This window comes from Varroa destructor, unplaced genomic scaffold, assembly GCF_002443255.2.
Source record: "Varroa destructor unplaced genomic scaffold, Vdes_3.0 BEIS01000002.1, whole genome shotgun sequence".
Lineage (NCBI taxonomy): Eukaryota > Metazoa > Arthropoda > Arachnida > Mesostigmata > Varroidae > Varroa > Varroa destructor.
In genome coordinates this window covers 56,343,499-56,361,941 of record NW_019211455.1, presented here as the reverse complement: position 1 = coordinate 56,361,941, position 18,443 = coordinate 56,343,499, and the positions used below count along the sequence as shown (strand labels likewise).

The following is an 18,443-nucleotide window of genomic DNA, read 5'->3' as shown; positions in this document are numbered from 1 at the left end:
AAAGTGGGTTCTCCGTGAATACAAAACTACACAGACGATATTGACATAACTTAATTTACTTTAGACATATTTATTATGCATGATGTCGGATTTTCTCATCTTAGCGATTCACCGAGATCTGTTTTGGTATATCTATAATCCTTTTGACATACTGCAGCTACTCGATACAGTTTCCGGTATTATTTCAAGTTATTATTTCTGCCAAACTTTTGCTTTATAACTTTAAAGCTTTCATAGAGTTATACGCAGTATTACTCTATGACATTATTATTTATCTACAATTCACTGCAGATCCGCGTATCCTTATGTGCACTAATACAATTATCTATTGAATTAATAAGAACCTGCGTCTATCTGTTTGTGACCCAGATCGACCCCTTGGTCAAACTGGATTAAAGAGTTTCATCCTAGAACATCTGCGCAGAACATGAAGCCAATTTCGCGCATTTTTTTGCGCCTGGAGGAAAAGCTTTCTTTCTTTTTATAGAGCGCTAGATTAAATTGATCTGTAGTAAATCGACGGCAATAATTTCTTTCTCATTTTTCGCCGTCGAAGACTGCCGCATGAAGGTTTACGAATGTCAACGAGGTCATCTAGACGCCATCCGCGCTGATATACAGTATGGTCAATGTCAAAATATTGTCCTCTGAATAACTGTGCTCAGCGTGTTTCGTACAACAAACCATGTGTAAACTATATTAATATAATATAAAGCTTTTTGTTGAGTATCTGCCCCTGCTGTTCAGGTTGTTGTTGTTTTTGTTTGGCGCCTCTGTAGTTCTTGTTGCGGAAGTCAGACTTCATTGACATATATTTTGGTCTCTGAAATCAGAAATGGCAAAAAGAGCGAAGATGAAAAGCGGCGGAAATAGGTAAGAAGCGAGAGGGGCAAGGAAGGCACAATGAACTACTAAAAACTAAGCTGCCGGCATAACCGACCATTAGATGACCCCGGTGGCGAAAACTTGAAGGAATTTAGTTGGTGTGAACTCTCAAGACAGGTCACTGTTGCCATTACAGTGAAATCTCACCTTCAGCAGCTATCCAACCTATGGAAGAAACGGTTAGGTTAGAACTGCTGGGGAAACAAATGGCCCAAATTCGAGGTTATAAAAAATAATCGGCCCTCTATGTTACACAGGTAAATACAGCAAAACAGGCGCCAAAGCTCGCAGGTGGCGCCAAAGCTCGCAGGTGGCGCCAAAGCTCGCAGGTGGCGCTCCATGACTTTTCTAAAAATACATTTTCACATAGCTGCTTGGTGCTATTTTGTTTACTATGTTTTGCTGATGCTCTATTTAGGTAAATTTCAACTACGATTAGTGAAACAATTGACACTCGAATAAGATAACCGGTATCAATGCGAAACTGAACAAAAACATTCTCTAAGATCTTCGCTATATTATCGGTAAAAGTATGATTTTGTTTAAATTCTTCTTTTTTTCTCTACAGTATCATTCAGTTCATAGGATTTTACCTTTTAAGAAAACGTTGCTATCTGCTAGATAAACTGTTTAATTCAATTATTTTTCCTTATTTTTCGCAACATAAATATAGAATTAACGTTGGACAATCTTAATAATGAAGATTAAATCGTCTTCGTGGCACAGACGTTTATCGTATTATCATTGTTGTCATACTTTATAGGCGTCAGCGGAATGTCGTGTTCTTATGCTTGTGCTTGTGCTTGCGAATCTTCATAGACTTCACCTAAAGAAGAATAATAAAATGGCATTTAATACTCGAGGACACCTCGTAACACCTAATATTTGTTCATTTCAGATATAAACTAACTATAAAGAGCTGTTTTTGTTGTCAAAGAATCGCATTACTTCTATCTCGCAGACACCTACACAGATCGAAAAATCTTCCATCGTCAGAATATTATTAATTGCTCGAGTCTTCAGTTTCGCAGATGAAAGTAGTGTGAGGCTGATGTTATTTTTTCTGCTCTGTACTAGTCATCAGCTAATTTTCAGCAACTTATTCTTGGGGTAATGTGCTAACTTTGAACAGGGTTTTTCATGGTGATCTACACTTAACGGGAATAAGATGACGAACTTTTTCTTCTTCTGTTTAGTTTTACTTCTGTCTGAAGCGGTTCAAACATGGAACATCGACGAAATTGCTTGATCGCTTTCAATTTCAGTCTTAACTATCCATGTCGCCTGAAGCACGGCAGCCAAAAGTCGACTATTAAAGCTTTGGATAACGGTACGAATACGTATCATAATCAATTCACTGGATTACTGTATAGATATTAACTGCCGGTCTGCCAGCTCAAGTACTATTTGTTACTATTTCAGAATAAATAACTGGGGAACGTTACAGAGGTATAAGAACGCGGCGACCAGGTGACTTTTTGTTTCTCCGATGTCGACAGACCTCCGAAGTGGAGCTGCTACGTTCTGTTCCGGCCAAACAGCGTCACCCATGCTTAATATATCCATATGAAATTCTCCAGTACACCTTGATAAAGGTAACGACACAAACTGTTTTGGTCGTGAAACGCGATTTCCCTAATACTATACCGGAAACTACGTGTTGTCATTGAACGTTCGACTGTCACTTAGGCCACGGCTTCCTTAGGCTGGCCTAAAAAATTTTACCATACTGTCAGATATTAACGTGCTTTCTACGGTCATCATGGTAACCTTTACCGGTGCTAATTGTGTGAATATCCAGTCCAGAAACGAGGTAATCGTGCTCAACAAGGCTGACCGTCGTGGAGCGTGCAACGCAATAAGGAGAAACTGATCAGCGAACTGTGGTCAAATATCTATATATGTATACGGCAGGCAGTCGCCCCTTGATGTGCATACGCGCCCTTAGTGGCATTATCAAACTGATCATGTTCGTGCAGCTAGATTTGTAAAAAGGCCGATGGTAACAACATTGCGACGTGTAGCAAGCAACGTACGAGGACAGCACGTATGTCTACTACACCTTCGACTAGCGAGCGTCCTTTTTGCGCAAAACAAAGTCATATTCATATGACATAAACTGCGTCAGCAAATATTAAGCAAGTGATACCGATGGTCTACTATTCAGCGTGGTGCTGACAGCAGGTTTCGTTATAGTGTTTTATAAATTACGTGTTACAGTAGGAATATGTCTTTGTATTAACAGGTTCCTGTGTTTAATGGCAGCATCGGATGAAAGACTCAATACGCTCCAGGTCGTAATTGTACCGTACGGCCTCGTTTCCATGATGTTTTAGAAACTAACCACGCTTCGCACTCGTAACGATCTTCATTAAACCGAGTGGAAATTGAAAGCGACCTTCGGCTATCCGTTGACGAAGTATCGAATACCTTTAACTACGATACCCATTTGTAGCCGTTGTACAAGGAAACTGCTTGAAAAACATCTTCGACGCACAGTCTTCATTATTTTGAACACTTTCAGGCGGGAACCTCGATTGAAAATGCGAAGTGGCGTCCCTGACGAATAACCGAGTATCGAATAGTTCTACAAGAAAAACTGTTGTTGATTTTGCGAAGTGTACTAGGCAATATAAGCAGGCAAAAGATGATGCTCTTTCTTACTGAGCAAAACGCCTATCGGATTGATAATGGTTCGCTGGTCGATCTAGAACACAAAGTGAAAAAAACGCTGACCGAGAACTTTAGCAAAGATTCTATTATAGTTAAAGATACTTATCTCTACACAACTCAAGGAAAGCAGATATCAGTCTACGACGTAATCACTGATGTTGCAATACGTAGTCATCATATGCAATCTCACAAAGGTTTCGGCATTATAAATCTAGCAGTAAAAAAGAACTGGGCATACTGCACAGCTGGTCACGACATCTACCGGGTGAAGCCTGATGGCTTAAGTAAAGTCGCCTCTGCAAAACATCCCGTGACTCGATGGGCTGTGGTCGAAAAAAGTAAGGATAAATTAGACTTTTACTACAGCTCCAAGGAAAACAATCTATGTTATTTGGCAGCGTTTGCTGAACGTAAACGAATGTCTGAAAAACCCTTAAACAGAAAAATGCATGGCAGCGTGATCGGTGCTCATGAGGGCGCTGCGTTCGTTTGGACGGCCAATAAGCAATTAATCGTGTACACAAGTACCGCCAAAGCTATCCAGGGCTATATATTTAACGAAACCCCTATAGATTACGCAAGTTGTGGTTCAAAGGTGTATATCCAATTTGAAGGTCGTTTCAATATCGTAGACACCAGCACCCGCGCTGTTAGCACAATTTCTCCTATACCGAAAGCAGGACGTTTTGTTTTGTGGGAAAACTGCCCAGTCGTCTGCTAAACCATAAAGTATATAACATTTAACAACTAAATTAAATAAGATGACATTTAATATATTCTTCATTATATGTAACGGTTATCCGTAAGTAACTCAGTCTAAGCAGAAAACAGATCACATTGGTACCATTACACAATAGGCTAACTACATCCAGAGAAGGTCATCGAATCATGGTCTTGGAAAAACCATGCTTTTATGGTATGTGCGTTATGGCATTACTGGTTCGGAGTTTCCATCGATTAATTCCAATGACTCGATTACTTGCTCGCTGCCACAACTAATCAACGATGCCATATACAAATATGGAGAAAAACGGTTATCTCCCAGGCGCCATAGAATTTAGCGTTTTCGGGCCAACAATTCTTACTATGATCGATTATTTAAAAAAAAAAAAAAAAAAAACGCGATGTTCTTCGAAGATGAGCAGATATGTGTTTTTATGTTTCAAGAAATTTAGTAATAAATTGGAAACTTTTAAACAAGCAAGCCTAATAATTTTTGTTGTGTTCCAACTGCACAGGTTGAATACGCATGGAATTCATATAGAGATCTGTCACAGCGATTTCAAGACCTATTTGTTCCGCTATATCGCATTTTATTAGCAGTAGTGGGTGTACAGTTTACGATTTACTTTGTTAGGTATATAGTTCTCAGTAGTTTGAAGCGATCTGGTCATTAATAGTTCTATTTGGATGGTTAAATTACGACCGACGTGTGGCCATTCATATACGGACCACATATAATTTACTACCTGGTGCATCTTTACTACAAGCATAACTAGCTAGCCATGATTATTTGAGTCTACAATTTATTTGGGCCTTGAAAACTAAGAGCTTTTTAGGATCTAAAGACTGGTCAACTGGGCAGTGAATTAGGTAGGTGCGAAAGATAATACTGCGATGCCCTCTAAAGCTTTATATTTATAAGAGACAAAAAGGTTTTTCCAAGCTTCACATATATAAGCATTGTCGAATTAACGCATACTAGGTGGCTTGAAAAATAAGGCCAATAATTCCAACTTTTACCTTAGTTTTTGACTGTGTGTGGGTGACACTTTCGACCAGTTTTTACTATTATAACTAACAGTTTATCGCTAGATGTAAGTTAAAGATATCTTAATAACTTCAAACATAATTTCAATATATTTTTATAAAAAAGATGTTTTAATCAATTTGTATTAACAGTGCGTTGGAATTTTGGGAACCTATTGCTTAGTTCACTCTCATCTGTAACTTCCCACAAATTATTACTACACGGATGAAGTATGAAGAGGTGGGCTTATTTCGAAAATTCTTCGAATGAAGCGTGTCCACCAAAAATTCTGTTTGCTGTAAAATATGCATCTGCAGCCATCATTGAAATTTGGTATGCTATTGACGGCGATGTTGTCATTGTAGATAATCTTTTGATACTGAAAGTAGCTTTTAAAAGTAGGTTTTGGTGAGCTGTCAGATATCATTCCTCGTCTCTATTGAGACCTTCAAACTGAATTACTTAAAATCCTCATTTTGGTTCAACTTTGAAATATACCTTTCAGTACAATTCTAACCAACGAAAATGCTTATAAAGTCAATCTAAGCCCGGTGAAGGATATACTAAAAAAACGCGTTGAAGTCCAATCTTCGTCAGAAGCGGTGTGAAATAGCTATAAGTGATTCGGCGAACCACGAACGGGGTAGCTATGCGGAAATGTGCTCCTTCTCGTTTGAGTGCCCACGTCTCCCAGACAATCCACCTTCAGCGGTTGTCAATGGGCAGGCATAAGGAGACATCTCAATACATATAGATCTCGCATTGAGGCGTCTCCTTAATGAGCTTCCAAAAGACGACGTAGCCGTTCCAAACGCGTATCTCCGATTCTTGCACTGCCTGCAGTAGAAACCAGTTTATCTGTCAGAAGGCTATTCTCTCTATTGTACACTCCTTGCAAAAGATTGGCCGTAGGATTTTTCTGATGTGCTTTACAATCAATAATGCCTTAAACCTAAACAAAACCCCTAGTTCATTCTCCCAAACATTTGCCACTTTCACTCTGAAGGAAAATAAGCTTCCACCGTATACTTCACTACCCACATATTGTCGAGTAGAACAAAAAGTACGTCATAGCCTCCTACTGACAATAATAAACCCTCTTACCCCAAACACGACCATCTATGGAGAGCCTCATCTAAATGGGCCAGTTTATTTCCGGCCAGTCATTCTGGAAGAATTTGTGCGGCGCCTAAAGGCAAACTATCTTCTAATATGACTGCAGAAGCTTGTTAAAGAACGTGGCATATGATTTTTTTGCTTCAAGACACCCCTGACAACCTACCACTTCATTATACCTCGACATCAGCGTGCTCAGGTGGCTTCAGTTAAACATATCGTTCCTTGTCTAGAAATGGAGCTTATACATATATATATATATATATATATATATAAGCACTGCAGACGTCTGTGAAGTATCTTTAAATGCATATCATTCAACTTGCATCTATCTGATGCGCATATAATAAAATGCTACCGACATAAAATGTCCTCTGGGATAAAATGGACGGTTTGATAAATATTTTTCGATGACAATAATAATAACCGTTATTTTTGTTATAGCTGGAAGCCTATTTTTTGCATTAGATGTAGGTCTACATTTTTTATCCCGTATACACGTCGAATATAAGCAGGTCCATTACCGTCAACCGAAAAACCTAACATTTGTCTCACGTATGGTGGATACACTACTGTGAAGTTGTGATTAAGCTAAATTAATAGTAGAGGTAACTTTTATTCAAATGCTACGACAGGTCATTCTATTGTCAGCGATTTTTGGCAATTACTTGGCAGCTTTTCTAAAGCGCTCCATTGTCAAATTGGCTTGTCAGCTCCTTTCTTTCATTCATTATTCTTAAGTTCGCCTTTCTCGAAGATTTATATCTCACTATTTACTCTATGAAGACCGTTTTTCTCTTGAGGACACTTTTTAAAAAATATTCAGATCAAGCTTGGAATTTTATAACTAAAACGTGCCTTGTTTTTGGAACTATTGTATCAGCGTAAAGTAAAATTGCCGTACCAAATACGAATGGTACCAACAAGCAAATTGCTACGATTAAGAATGCTTCCTTTCGCTAAAATGTTCCGTTTGTATTCGGTGCCGATCGGTCCCTTTAATATCAAATAACTTTCAGTTTGCGGCTATGTTCTCGTTGCGTGTAAATACAGTTCATTATCAATAGTGTTAAAAAAAACAGGTGTAATTTTGATTTAGTCTCTATTAAATTGACAGTTGTATACTGGTCTGCTTGAAAGTGTATTCAACCTTTTTTCTACGAGCTCTTTTTCTATGAGCCATTAGTTAAGCTTGGACTTTAACGCTAATGGTGCACATATCATGGCTGGATGAGACAATCTTCACAATTAAAATAGTCCTTTTTGAACTAACTTCTACCGGGTGCAACAGACACATATCAACGTTTTTTCCAGTGGTCAAAACATAATCGTCGGTACAATGCGGTAAGATCTTCTTGTTTGTTCTATCCTTCTTTCTATCTTTTTTTTCTTAGACTTCTGTTTTAAGTTTTAAGAAACGAAAACATCACGCAGGACTAGGGCCGAAAATAGGAGCAACATACATCAATTATTTTTAGCAAAAGCGGCTGTACGAGTAGTGAGTGAAGGAGCCGGTGCATTGTCGTGATGGAGAACTGAAAGCTCGCCAACACTCTGGTCTCTCGAGGGACTCACGCAGTCTTCTTGAAACATCTAGCCAGTACTCGTGGATCCGGACACTACAGCTTCATAATGAACGATCCTTTAACGGTCGAAGAAAACAGCGAAGAGCGTCCCGTTTTCGTCTGTGATCGCTGCCACAGGGCTTTAAGGTTCAGGATTGTCTTTGATGAACCTTCATGCGTCTTCAAAACGCTTGAACCAGCTTTTCATTTAAGCTTTACTTAGCGTTTGATTTCGACATTTTGCAACGTTCGTAGAGTGCCTATGCAACTGAATTTTTCTACACAAAAACTTAATGCACGCTTGTTGCTTTCTTTGATAAAATTCGGAGAACGTGCAATGCAGGACTATTTAATCTCACCGGAGAACTCGGAATCGGGAGCTAGATATTTCCACAGCCTATGTTATACTTGTGTTTTGTATTCGCATATGCAAAACGTAAACGCCGTGTCTTTCAACGGATGGTCTTCAAATGGTTTTGATGTCTGAAGCTACATTTAACGGCAGACGTCAAACTGAGAACATTTGTTTAAATCGTTTCAACACATAGTACAGTCATGTGACCTGTTTATGAAAGCCTACCAAAGCTCTTAGCGTAATAGAACTTCTTTTGCGAACTATTTTCAGATTTAAATGTATAATATATATATATATATATATTGCAGTGAAGTGCAGAAGATTTGTAAACTACAAAGAAGCTTGATTTAACTTTAGAATGTTAGAACCTCCTATTAAATATTTTTTTTATTATCTCTTCAGTTTTCGGAACTGATTTTTAGATAGTTATCAATTGAACTATTTCTGTTACTTCCCCCTTAGAGCCACTGTTACGGCTTTGACGAGGTTTATATAGCACTAAATGAGCAGCATAAACAGTGGTAGTAATTTCTTTATATATAGTTAAACAGAACAATGGATGTAGCTGGTCGATTGTGGATAGATTTTTTTAATAGGTGCATAAATACGTTCGCTATAAAATTCAGGAAGTGTTTCGCGGACAGAGATTGTTTCCACTTGTCGATGAATATTTGGCTGTAGATACAAATGAGTCATGTATATAAATTTTCATCTAAAAGTACCGTTTTTAGATTATCGATACGATCAGAGCATTAACTTATTATACAACAACTTTCTGACTTACGTGATAATCATGTTGCCTAACCTGTGAAGTGAAAAAAATTTACAGTTGCTATTTGTGCCAATCATTGGCTAATTATAGATTCAAGGCATCTCAGAATCGAATTGATGACCCAATGCTTCATGACTTCAGGTAACGTACATTTGAAGCGACTTTAAGGATAGATCTAGCGAGTAGGCAATTTACTAAACAGTTGTCGTTTTTTGATAAATGTGCCAGGATATCAAGATACGTGTATTAGTTTACTATAACAATAGTCCATTATAGACAGGTCCTAAAAAACGTTTATATATAGCAGTACTATGCTACGAAGCAAGCGGGAATTAAGTCTTCTCCGAACAATATGGCGTTCCAGTACTTGCTAGATCTACTATATCGAGTTATAGAGGGCTTGCCGCTTGTAATAGATTGACAGCCTAGCTTTAACGTTTCTTTAATACCTAGCTAACTTAAATTTATGTTTTTGATAAGAATAAACTTCCCAAAACTTATATTGAGCCTATTTTGAATAGCCGAAGGCCATACTTGGAAGTTAACGCTGTCCTAAGCATTGTAATTCCAGTGTAAACAGTTTGTATTGTTTTGTATTGTATACCACTTTGGCTGCGTGATTAGATTTCTTAGAAGCTGAGGCTGGTTTGTGGATTTGTAAACAGATAGCGTATAAGCTTCAATGGGATGCGTGCCTAGGGCTACCTCGTGAAATAGGTCAATTCCGGACATTTGGAAACCTTATTTGAAACTTATTTAGTTATGACCTAATATACAGTGTGTAGCTCTGGAAAGCATGATATGCATGTCATATAAACTTCGTTGATCGAAAAAGGTAAATATAACTTTGTGGTTATTAAGTGTACTTCATTCTCGTGTTAATGCCGAAAAAAGTGTGCTAATATAGAATTTTGTATTATTTGAGACGCTTTTAACTAATTATAATGCTGTCCAAAAAGTCATCCACCGAAATTACTTGTTTCGCGCGTTTCGGCAAAATCAAGGAAGTATATATACATATATATATATATATATATATATATATATAGGTTTGCCCTATAAATGAGCATGAAAAACGATCGTTTTAAATATATGGGAATGCCGTTCTATCAACACACAAAACATAGTTGAAAATGTTCCGAGTAAGAATTTTTTAACCCGTCCAACTATTTTTATTATGTAAACAAGTTCTCGGAATCACTTACTTTTTTGCTAATGGCATGGTAATCATACGCTATGATCAACATCACAACGCACATAAAGAGAAGTGCATTAGCCCTCTTAATTACACGACCAAAAGAGTGACCACTCCATAGCAAAGTACTGCACTAATATACAAACTAATAAAATGCGCCTTGATCTAACATCTAACATAACTACTATTTGTAACAACCGGCCATCGTACCTGAACTCTTACCGTCGCTATTTTAGCTGTCCGCCCGTACCACAACCGTACCAATCCGACTAAAATAAATGTCGACAACAGATATGTGACCTTTAAAACTACCACACGTTATTTTTATTCGCCGCTTTGTCGTTTTGAGCTTTTTAAGCCGGCATCTACGATCAGGCTAAAGTCTCTTTTGGGGTCTGCTCGTCGACCAAAACGGTATTCGATTTTGATTGTTTTAAAAACGAGAAACTTTCAGTATTTCGCATCCCTTCCGCCGTTCCTAAGCGCAAAGCTCACTGCAAGGCTCAGCGTATTCTCGCCGTAATTGTTTGTTGCCCTTGATCATGGGTGGCGCGGAGGAAAAGGCGAAAAACCGACTAAAAGAAGGGCCGATGAATTCGCGTGACGCTTTCTCAGTCGCCCACAGGAAAAAGCTTAACGCATCATAATAGTAGTCTGCGTCTCTATAAAGTATCCAAATTTGCTATTAAAAATTCATTAGTTAAGGATCCATTTCAATCGGCGATAAAGCTTTACGGATGGGCTACGGGTTTCCAATGCCATCAGATTCAGATAAGCAACTTCATGCAACAGTAGATCGAATAAATTCATTGATGGCTGAACTAATTCATTTGACTTGCACCCTGTTACCTGCAGGAGAAGACCTGGTCATTGTTATCACCGGCAACCCACCTTCCACGATAAGGTACCACATAGAAAAGTATATTTTTAGTTGAAAGTATATCCTGCTTTGCAAAAGAAGAGACTCCACGAGATGCCTCATATAAGTTGTTTAGGTAACCAATTACACCATTACAGAATTTTAGCGACAACGAAGAAATGAATGATTTGATGTTCCCAATGTGGTATAATGAACCAATTGTTTTTCAATGTTAGCATAAAAAAAATGTACTAAACTAGTGTTTGTATCGATTACTACAGTTGAATCTATTTGACAATCGATCGAAATGCTATCTTTCGTCAGCTGCAGTAAAACACCACAGCTTCCTTGTGAAGTTATCAGCTTTCACGACTCTCTGCACTTTACAGGCTTGAGAAAGATGTTGAATAGAAATCAAATATACGTATCACCAGCGAATATTAAACATTCATACTGTAGCTTATAGAAAAAAAAATTCCTACTTTATTCTATTTATATCGTTTAATGAAACCGTTGAAGCGCTACGTCCTCGGGTGCTATATCCTTATTAGCTTTATCATTATTTGCTGGGTCTTCAGATAATGATGCAACCTGTATGATGGGCAAATAGGAAAGATTCATAGTGTTCGAAGGTCCTGGTTTATCTGAAGTTTTTAGCTTACCCAAGAATTCCATATTCTTTGATCGCCTTATTTTACTGAAGGCCTTTGTTTATCGAAGAACCTTTAATTATGCGGCGGATCTCGTTCATCTGAGAAATATAACTGAAGAATATATAGTGCTTAAGAAACCAGGCGTGAACGACTTCCCTAACTGAATAAAAGAAACTGGTTCGTCTGTCGGCTTTGTTTCATCATCTACGATCCATATTCTGACAAGTTCTGCACCTGCTGCAGCCCCATAAACGTTACTGCCCCAGCTGACAGAAAACGCGAGATCTGTGGCCGACGCCTTGAACTACAGCGGCGATGAAATCCCCGCTGTCCTTACCGCTCCAAACCCGAAAGTCGGCAACGCAGCAAACTACAGCTGCGACCCCCCCCCCCCTCTCCGCCCCCAAAAAAACACCTCCAGTTATCTAACATTGCGTTTAGAACCAATATGAAGGACGCTCAACAAACTATTATTAAAAGAAGGCGCATTTTGTAAATGTATTTATATATGGAAAGCTTGCTGGCGGCGGCGACAACATCTATATATACCCATGTAAATTTTTCTTAGTTTAAACTATACAAAGATGATTAGTGCGATAAGCAAATGCTTGTACTTGTCATGTAACGAAAGAGCTCTGGAGTTTTAAGGCAGTGATTCCTATGTTACATCATAAAAATCAAATGTCGTGTTACAGGTTTACCGCTTTAAAACAATTCTTAGCTGTCATCATTGTCCGAGGTTGTTCTCAAGTCTTAGCGGTAGCTACGAAGTCTAAGTCGTCGTTAAAGGATCACATTGCTGACTGAGTGCTTTCATTATTTCAATAGCAAAAACCGAGCAGATTGAGTCTTTTACAATTATTGCATTACAGCGGAGGGATCGGACTTAAAAATACTCTGGGTTACTGTCAGCAACAACAGATCGCTATGGCGTTAAAAGAAAACACGGATTAAGGGTATTGTGTTAAGGATATCGGACAGCTGGTTCATCAGAAATAACTGATCTGCTAGAGAAATCTGGCGGGACAGAGGGTTCTTGTGTTCTGTCATCTAACGTTCGAAAATCTGTTGCGCGTATGCGAGCTGGATTATCTGAGAAGTTGATTTTTCATATTGAAGTCAATGGAACAAGCATTTATGTACCATATCAGTTAACAGTTGAAACAAACATGGAAGAAAATCTACCTGATTAAACAATGCTGGAACTTTTTTATTTCTATTAAAAGAGGATAAATAGGTATGACGCACAGTGAGAGAGTATGAATTTGTCGTCGCGAAAAATACGGACTATAATACTAAGGTTCGTTGTATAGTAGGACGAACCAGAGTGCAATTAGCTGAACGGTGCGCTGTTTCGTTGATAATTAGTTAAATCGGCTCACAGCTGTAGATCCCGGCTGAGTGTGATCCGTTACGGTAAGTTGGGGCATACTTTAATTCCTTGTCAAAGCTCACAAAGAGCAGGCCTACATTACGGAATATCTGTCGCGATATAAAAGACTATATATATATATATATATATATATATATATATATATATATGCCATTTCCCTTCGATGTTAGAATTAGCTGTTTTTTTTGCCAACAGGCCTATGAAAATAAATGATAACAATCTCTACACCCTATTGTTACGTTGCAACTTTACATATGATTAACTCAGTCATTTATCATAACTGTATAATAAGCTGGTACTCCCTAAACAATCAGCTGATTGCTCTTTCTTTGTCCTAAGCGCAAGCTGATTATATAACCTGAACACGCCAACGAAAATGCATTGGTTACGTTTAGTATGTCAAGACAGACACTGCAATTTTCGCATGCCCCAGGGCGAGACGACTTAGAGAAAGCGCATCTATTTGCATATTGTAATGTCCATATAAATTTGTATGGTGTGATTTATACGTGGGAACAACTAATTTTTGGGCACGTGCTTAAATGTAGACAGCAATATATTGAACCTTTTGAAATTCCATATTATCGGTCGTGTGAAAGACTAGTGCAGGTTCCACTGCTTGCCCACATGTCTCACTTGATTCCACTATAGTTTTATAATAGGAAGATTCTAACAAGATGATCTGTCTACTATACCCTGTGTAGATTCCGTCACTCATACAAAAGTCCATTTGCTCTTGGACACGAGAGTCCTATGGCTTTATTTGTGCGGCTGGCAATGTAGCAATCTCTGCACGATAGCTTCTCAAAAGTAATTGATAAACGTAGCCTTTGTAAGTGAGCCCCTATTGTTCGTCGGCTTAGTCCTGTCGAAACCCCTCCCAAGAGGGTTGCTAAAGCAAGCTACGTAGGCTAGTTATGATTAAACTGTACGCTAACAATGAACAGAGATAAAAATATCGAAAACGACACGATTTATCTTATGCTACTTTCTAGTGAAGTGACCAAATCGATTAAAGTAGATCATCTTGTTATCAGCTAAACGAATCGTTGATTACAGAGATACGCGTAACCATGTTCATCAATGTCTTCAATATCTTCACAGAATTACAATCACACATGAACTTATTTACGATCCATTAGTATAGACAGTAGATCAGCTTAATCATAACCGTCAACAATGTCTTGGAAATTCATGCTTTGTTCAGCACAAAACAAAATAGAGCTCCTGTGATGGTGTCGTGATAACGGGTTTGATTATTAAGTTATAGTGGTCTAGATCAGAATCCAACGGCCGACTAATCCGCTTTGTCTTGGGATATAGCCGTTTACAGCAGTGCTTAATTAAGGCAGTGTCGGACTGAAATAAAGGAAAAAAAAAAAGTAAACGAGATATATTATTGCCGTTTTTATTCGACAGAGCTCACGTCACGTCATTTTAATCTATGTGGGTATATATATATCACTTCGAGAATCTGGATCACCTCTTGGGATACTAGCTTGATAACGAAACTATGAGAAATATTATAAATTTCATTAATTCTACAATTCAACTATTGATACCAAGATAAACCAGTTAATAACTGTTCCCGCTAAAACAATTTCAAGTAAATTTAGGCAAAGATACTTAAGATGAAGACACTAGATAGGTGATATTGGAAAAGGAGAAGTACATAGAAGCTTCCAAATCGACCGCTGCTGCAGTCAGCATAATATTATATATATAAAACGTATACGCATTTTTTTTTGTGTTCTGAAATAGATGGAATTCCACTTTTTAAATAATTCGGTAAATATTGAAGCCAATGAGGGTAACTATTTGCAATAATGCGTAAAATATTAATAATAAGTACTATTAATAACATGATTGTAGATATTATTAATAAACATTACTTAATAAAACCTTTTAGAGCAGTATCACGCAGCGTCTTACCACTATCCTAGGCTGTAAATGACAAATTCTTTGAAGCCAGCACTTCGATGCTACATAGTTCGTCGAGTTGTTTAGCATTGTACAAATTAGTTACATCTAAGTATTTGCGTTGGCCAACACTTTTTAAGTTGTGTACAATAGCATTTACTAGAAGTGATGCCACGGCTGTTCCACGCCATAGTCTGAGGCATCTAAAAGACCATTATTTGCGGAACACTCACTTCGCTCGGAGACGTCAGCCCTACATTACGCTGTAACCGAAAAGATGATGCCGACGCAGATCGACGGCTTCATATATCTTCATTACAAAGCAGAGATAACCGGTTCTGTAGTTACATCAAGAGCAAGATAAACAACAAATACATTTTTATAACCTTGGAGCACCAATTTGCGACTTCTGCATCGGATTTGTCGTTCAGGATAATTGTTTGTTTGCTTATTTGTTCGACAGTTTAGAAGTACAGTATTTTTATGACAGGTGATTTGCCTAATTATACTCTCGCTGCCCACACAGGGATCTTTCGCAAAAAAAAAAAAAAGACAGGGAGTAGTAAAATTGTCCCCAGAAGGATTATACGAGCTATGTCATATTCAACAATGATTTGCCTCGTCGGGGAAACGTTGTACCTATGGTTGTCGGCAAAGGTTTACCCCTTTTACAATATCAGACAAATTTATTTAGCCTCATTTTTCTCTTGGCTACGGTACACACTCCAGTTATTCATGGGATAGTACGTTGCAAATTGCCTTTATGCGCTACGAAAAGGCTCTAATAGCAATATCGATGTGGGGTTTTCTGCTGGTTTTTGTGCATTCGCTACTTCAGAAGCCATTACACCGCATTATAAAACAATCAGTAATCACTTCTGTCACGAAATAGAATTATTAAACAACGAAGATCAGGGGTTTTTGTCACCCCCTCACACCGGGTGAGCAGACTCTGACACAGAACAAAATATTTGATTAAGAAAAGTTCAGAGCTCGGTTTCGTTAATTAATATTATGGATAGTTTGCGCTTCCAGTAGTAGCAGGGTACAGGGGTTCGCAAGTGTGTAACTATCGAGCATTTTTTCGTTATCGCAAAAATTGTAAGTGCTACGAAAAGAGCTCAAATGTTAAGTTGTGTGTCTTTATGATTGTTATGTATTTATTCAAAAGCATTAAAAAGAAATTAGGTTTCGATAGGAAATATTGAATCTTTGATGTTGAATATATACGTTTATTGCTCGATACTAAAACTTATGACTCCGTATAATTTCCGATATGGTCTCAGGATGACTATTTTTCAATAAAAGAACATCGTAGTAATATATATATGTACTTTATTAATTAATATAGGATTCCGATATGTCTTTTTAACAACGAGAATGTGCTACGCAAAGGGTCTGCCCTTGCCACATATTCTCAAATCGGAAACCTTTGCGTTTTCGACAAGCCCGACGAACATTCCCGGAAGTTTTATATATAAATATAACGAAAATACATGGTAATTTGTATATGGCGAGTCACATTCTGCTAAAACTCTTTTATTGAACGAAAGGCATTTTGTTGTTACAAATATAATATAAATATGTTACAAAAAACTATAACTAGTTATTTTTGTACAACTAGCGTTATCAATTTAAAATGATACTTTTATTAATTAGATATTCAATAGGTTAGCTTTTGCAATGGCAGCGCAGCTACTTATTTCATTCAAAAGCTTGTTCATTGTTAGGTCTGTTTAATTTAGGTTTGCAGAATAGCCTGTATAAAGCTGACATCTGTAGATACCTAGTAACGTACGTGTGAACGCTTACCTTAACAGTACGAAAAGTTTCCTGACTTTCCTAACATTTCTGTTTATCACTCCGATCCTCCTTACGGCGTCTATCTTATAATGTCGTACTAAGGCACGAATCGACGTTTTACTTGTGATCCTCCAAATTTCCGCTCTCAAAAGTAACGTCTTTACGCCTGGGGTATTGGTCCTTAAGTAAGAAATGCTAGGCTTTAAATAGGGGGCTTTATTTAAGAAAGGCATATTTTTGTCAAACGAAGAAGCACTGGCTTTACATTTGAATATTGCTAAACAATTCCGAAACACAAAAGCATGAAATCTGATTAGTCATTCAAGCGGACGGATTTTCTGCAGCCGTAATCTCAATAGGGTAAAATACTGACGACTTTAATTGCTATTTTCGAAAATTTAACTATGACTAACTGATACAGGTGAGTCCTAGACGAAAATAATGGTCAGAAGCTCTCTTGCCCTTTAAGTAAACGATGATGCAATGTAGCTTTTGTCTTATTTATTTCTAATTGTTTTACTTAATCACTCCTTCTTCCATTATAACTTATATAACAGGTTTACTTAGAAATACATTTTACCGATACTTGTTATTAGTATCCAAGAGAAATCGAGTTCCACCCAAACTCTAACTAAGTACACACATAGACAAATTATATTTAGATAGTCTAGGAATACTTTTATTTAAGATAAATACTTGACGTGCAAGAAGAACTTGCGTGTTGCCTTTCCCATAATATCGTACCTAGAGATTTTTACTGCTATTTATATCTTCACCAGTTCATCGTCATATACCGGTCTCTTTTCTGACGCTTTCTTTTTTCATCCGTTCTGCTTTTCACTTCATTTCGTTTTTCTACATTATTAATAATAATTATCTCATTGTTTATGCTATTATTATTATTACTACGTTATTAACAAGACCACCAGCAGTTTTATAGTATTACACATCGTTATTGTTCTTGAATTGGTGTCGTAATCACCAGGGGAGACGATTTTCCCATTGTCTCGTTTATTTTCGTATCATCATCGTAATTATTACTACCACCATCATGTTATTGTTGTTTTTATCATTACTATTCATCATTATCAGTTAGATTATTCCTTCTCTGTCATCGAATTTATTATTATAATAATATTGTTATTATTTATCATTATTATTAGTGTGCTTACCATATTTGCCCTTTTCTTATATATATATATCTATGTATATATTTATAGGTATGTGAATTTCCTTTTTTCTGTTCATGTATGTAACGTGTCTATGGCGTTTGCATGCAATAACTTCCCTTTCGCTCTCCGACGCGCAACATAAGAGTCTTTGAAGCTACTCAATACTCTCTGACGATCCGATGTGCTGCGTGACCCAGCATTGTCTAAGGTCAATGCGTAATACATGTATTGACCTTAGTTGCGTGTTTCTTTTAGCTTTTTCTCCTGTCAATCGTTGCCCCTTTCGAGCGAGTTAGTGTTCGCACATTTCATCTTTTAGATTTGCATTTTTT

General features: G+C 37.5%; 1 long non-coding RNA gene across 4 annotated transcripts; it reads right to left on the bottom strand.

Annotated features, from left to right (window-relative positions):
* Positions 1–40: 40 nt before the first annotated feature.
* Positions 41–10,515, bottom strand: LOC111244687 (uncharacterized). 4 transcript variants are annotated; one of them, XR_015321277.1, is made up of 5 exons: positions 10,322–10,515; positions 2,662–6,145; positions 1,642–1,711; positions 941–1,050; positions 41–823 (listed from the first exon to the last, which is right to left on the bottom strand). It is a non-coding gene; the product is annotated as an uncharacterized LOC111244687 (long non-coding RNA). The 4 variants fall into 4 exon arrangements; XR_015321276.1 differs by lacking the exon at positions 941–1,050; XR_015321278.1 differs by lacking the exon at positions 1,642–1,711.
* Positions 10,516–18,443: the final 7,928 nt, after the last annotated feature.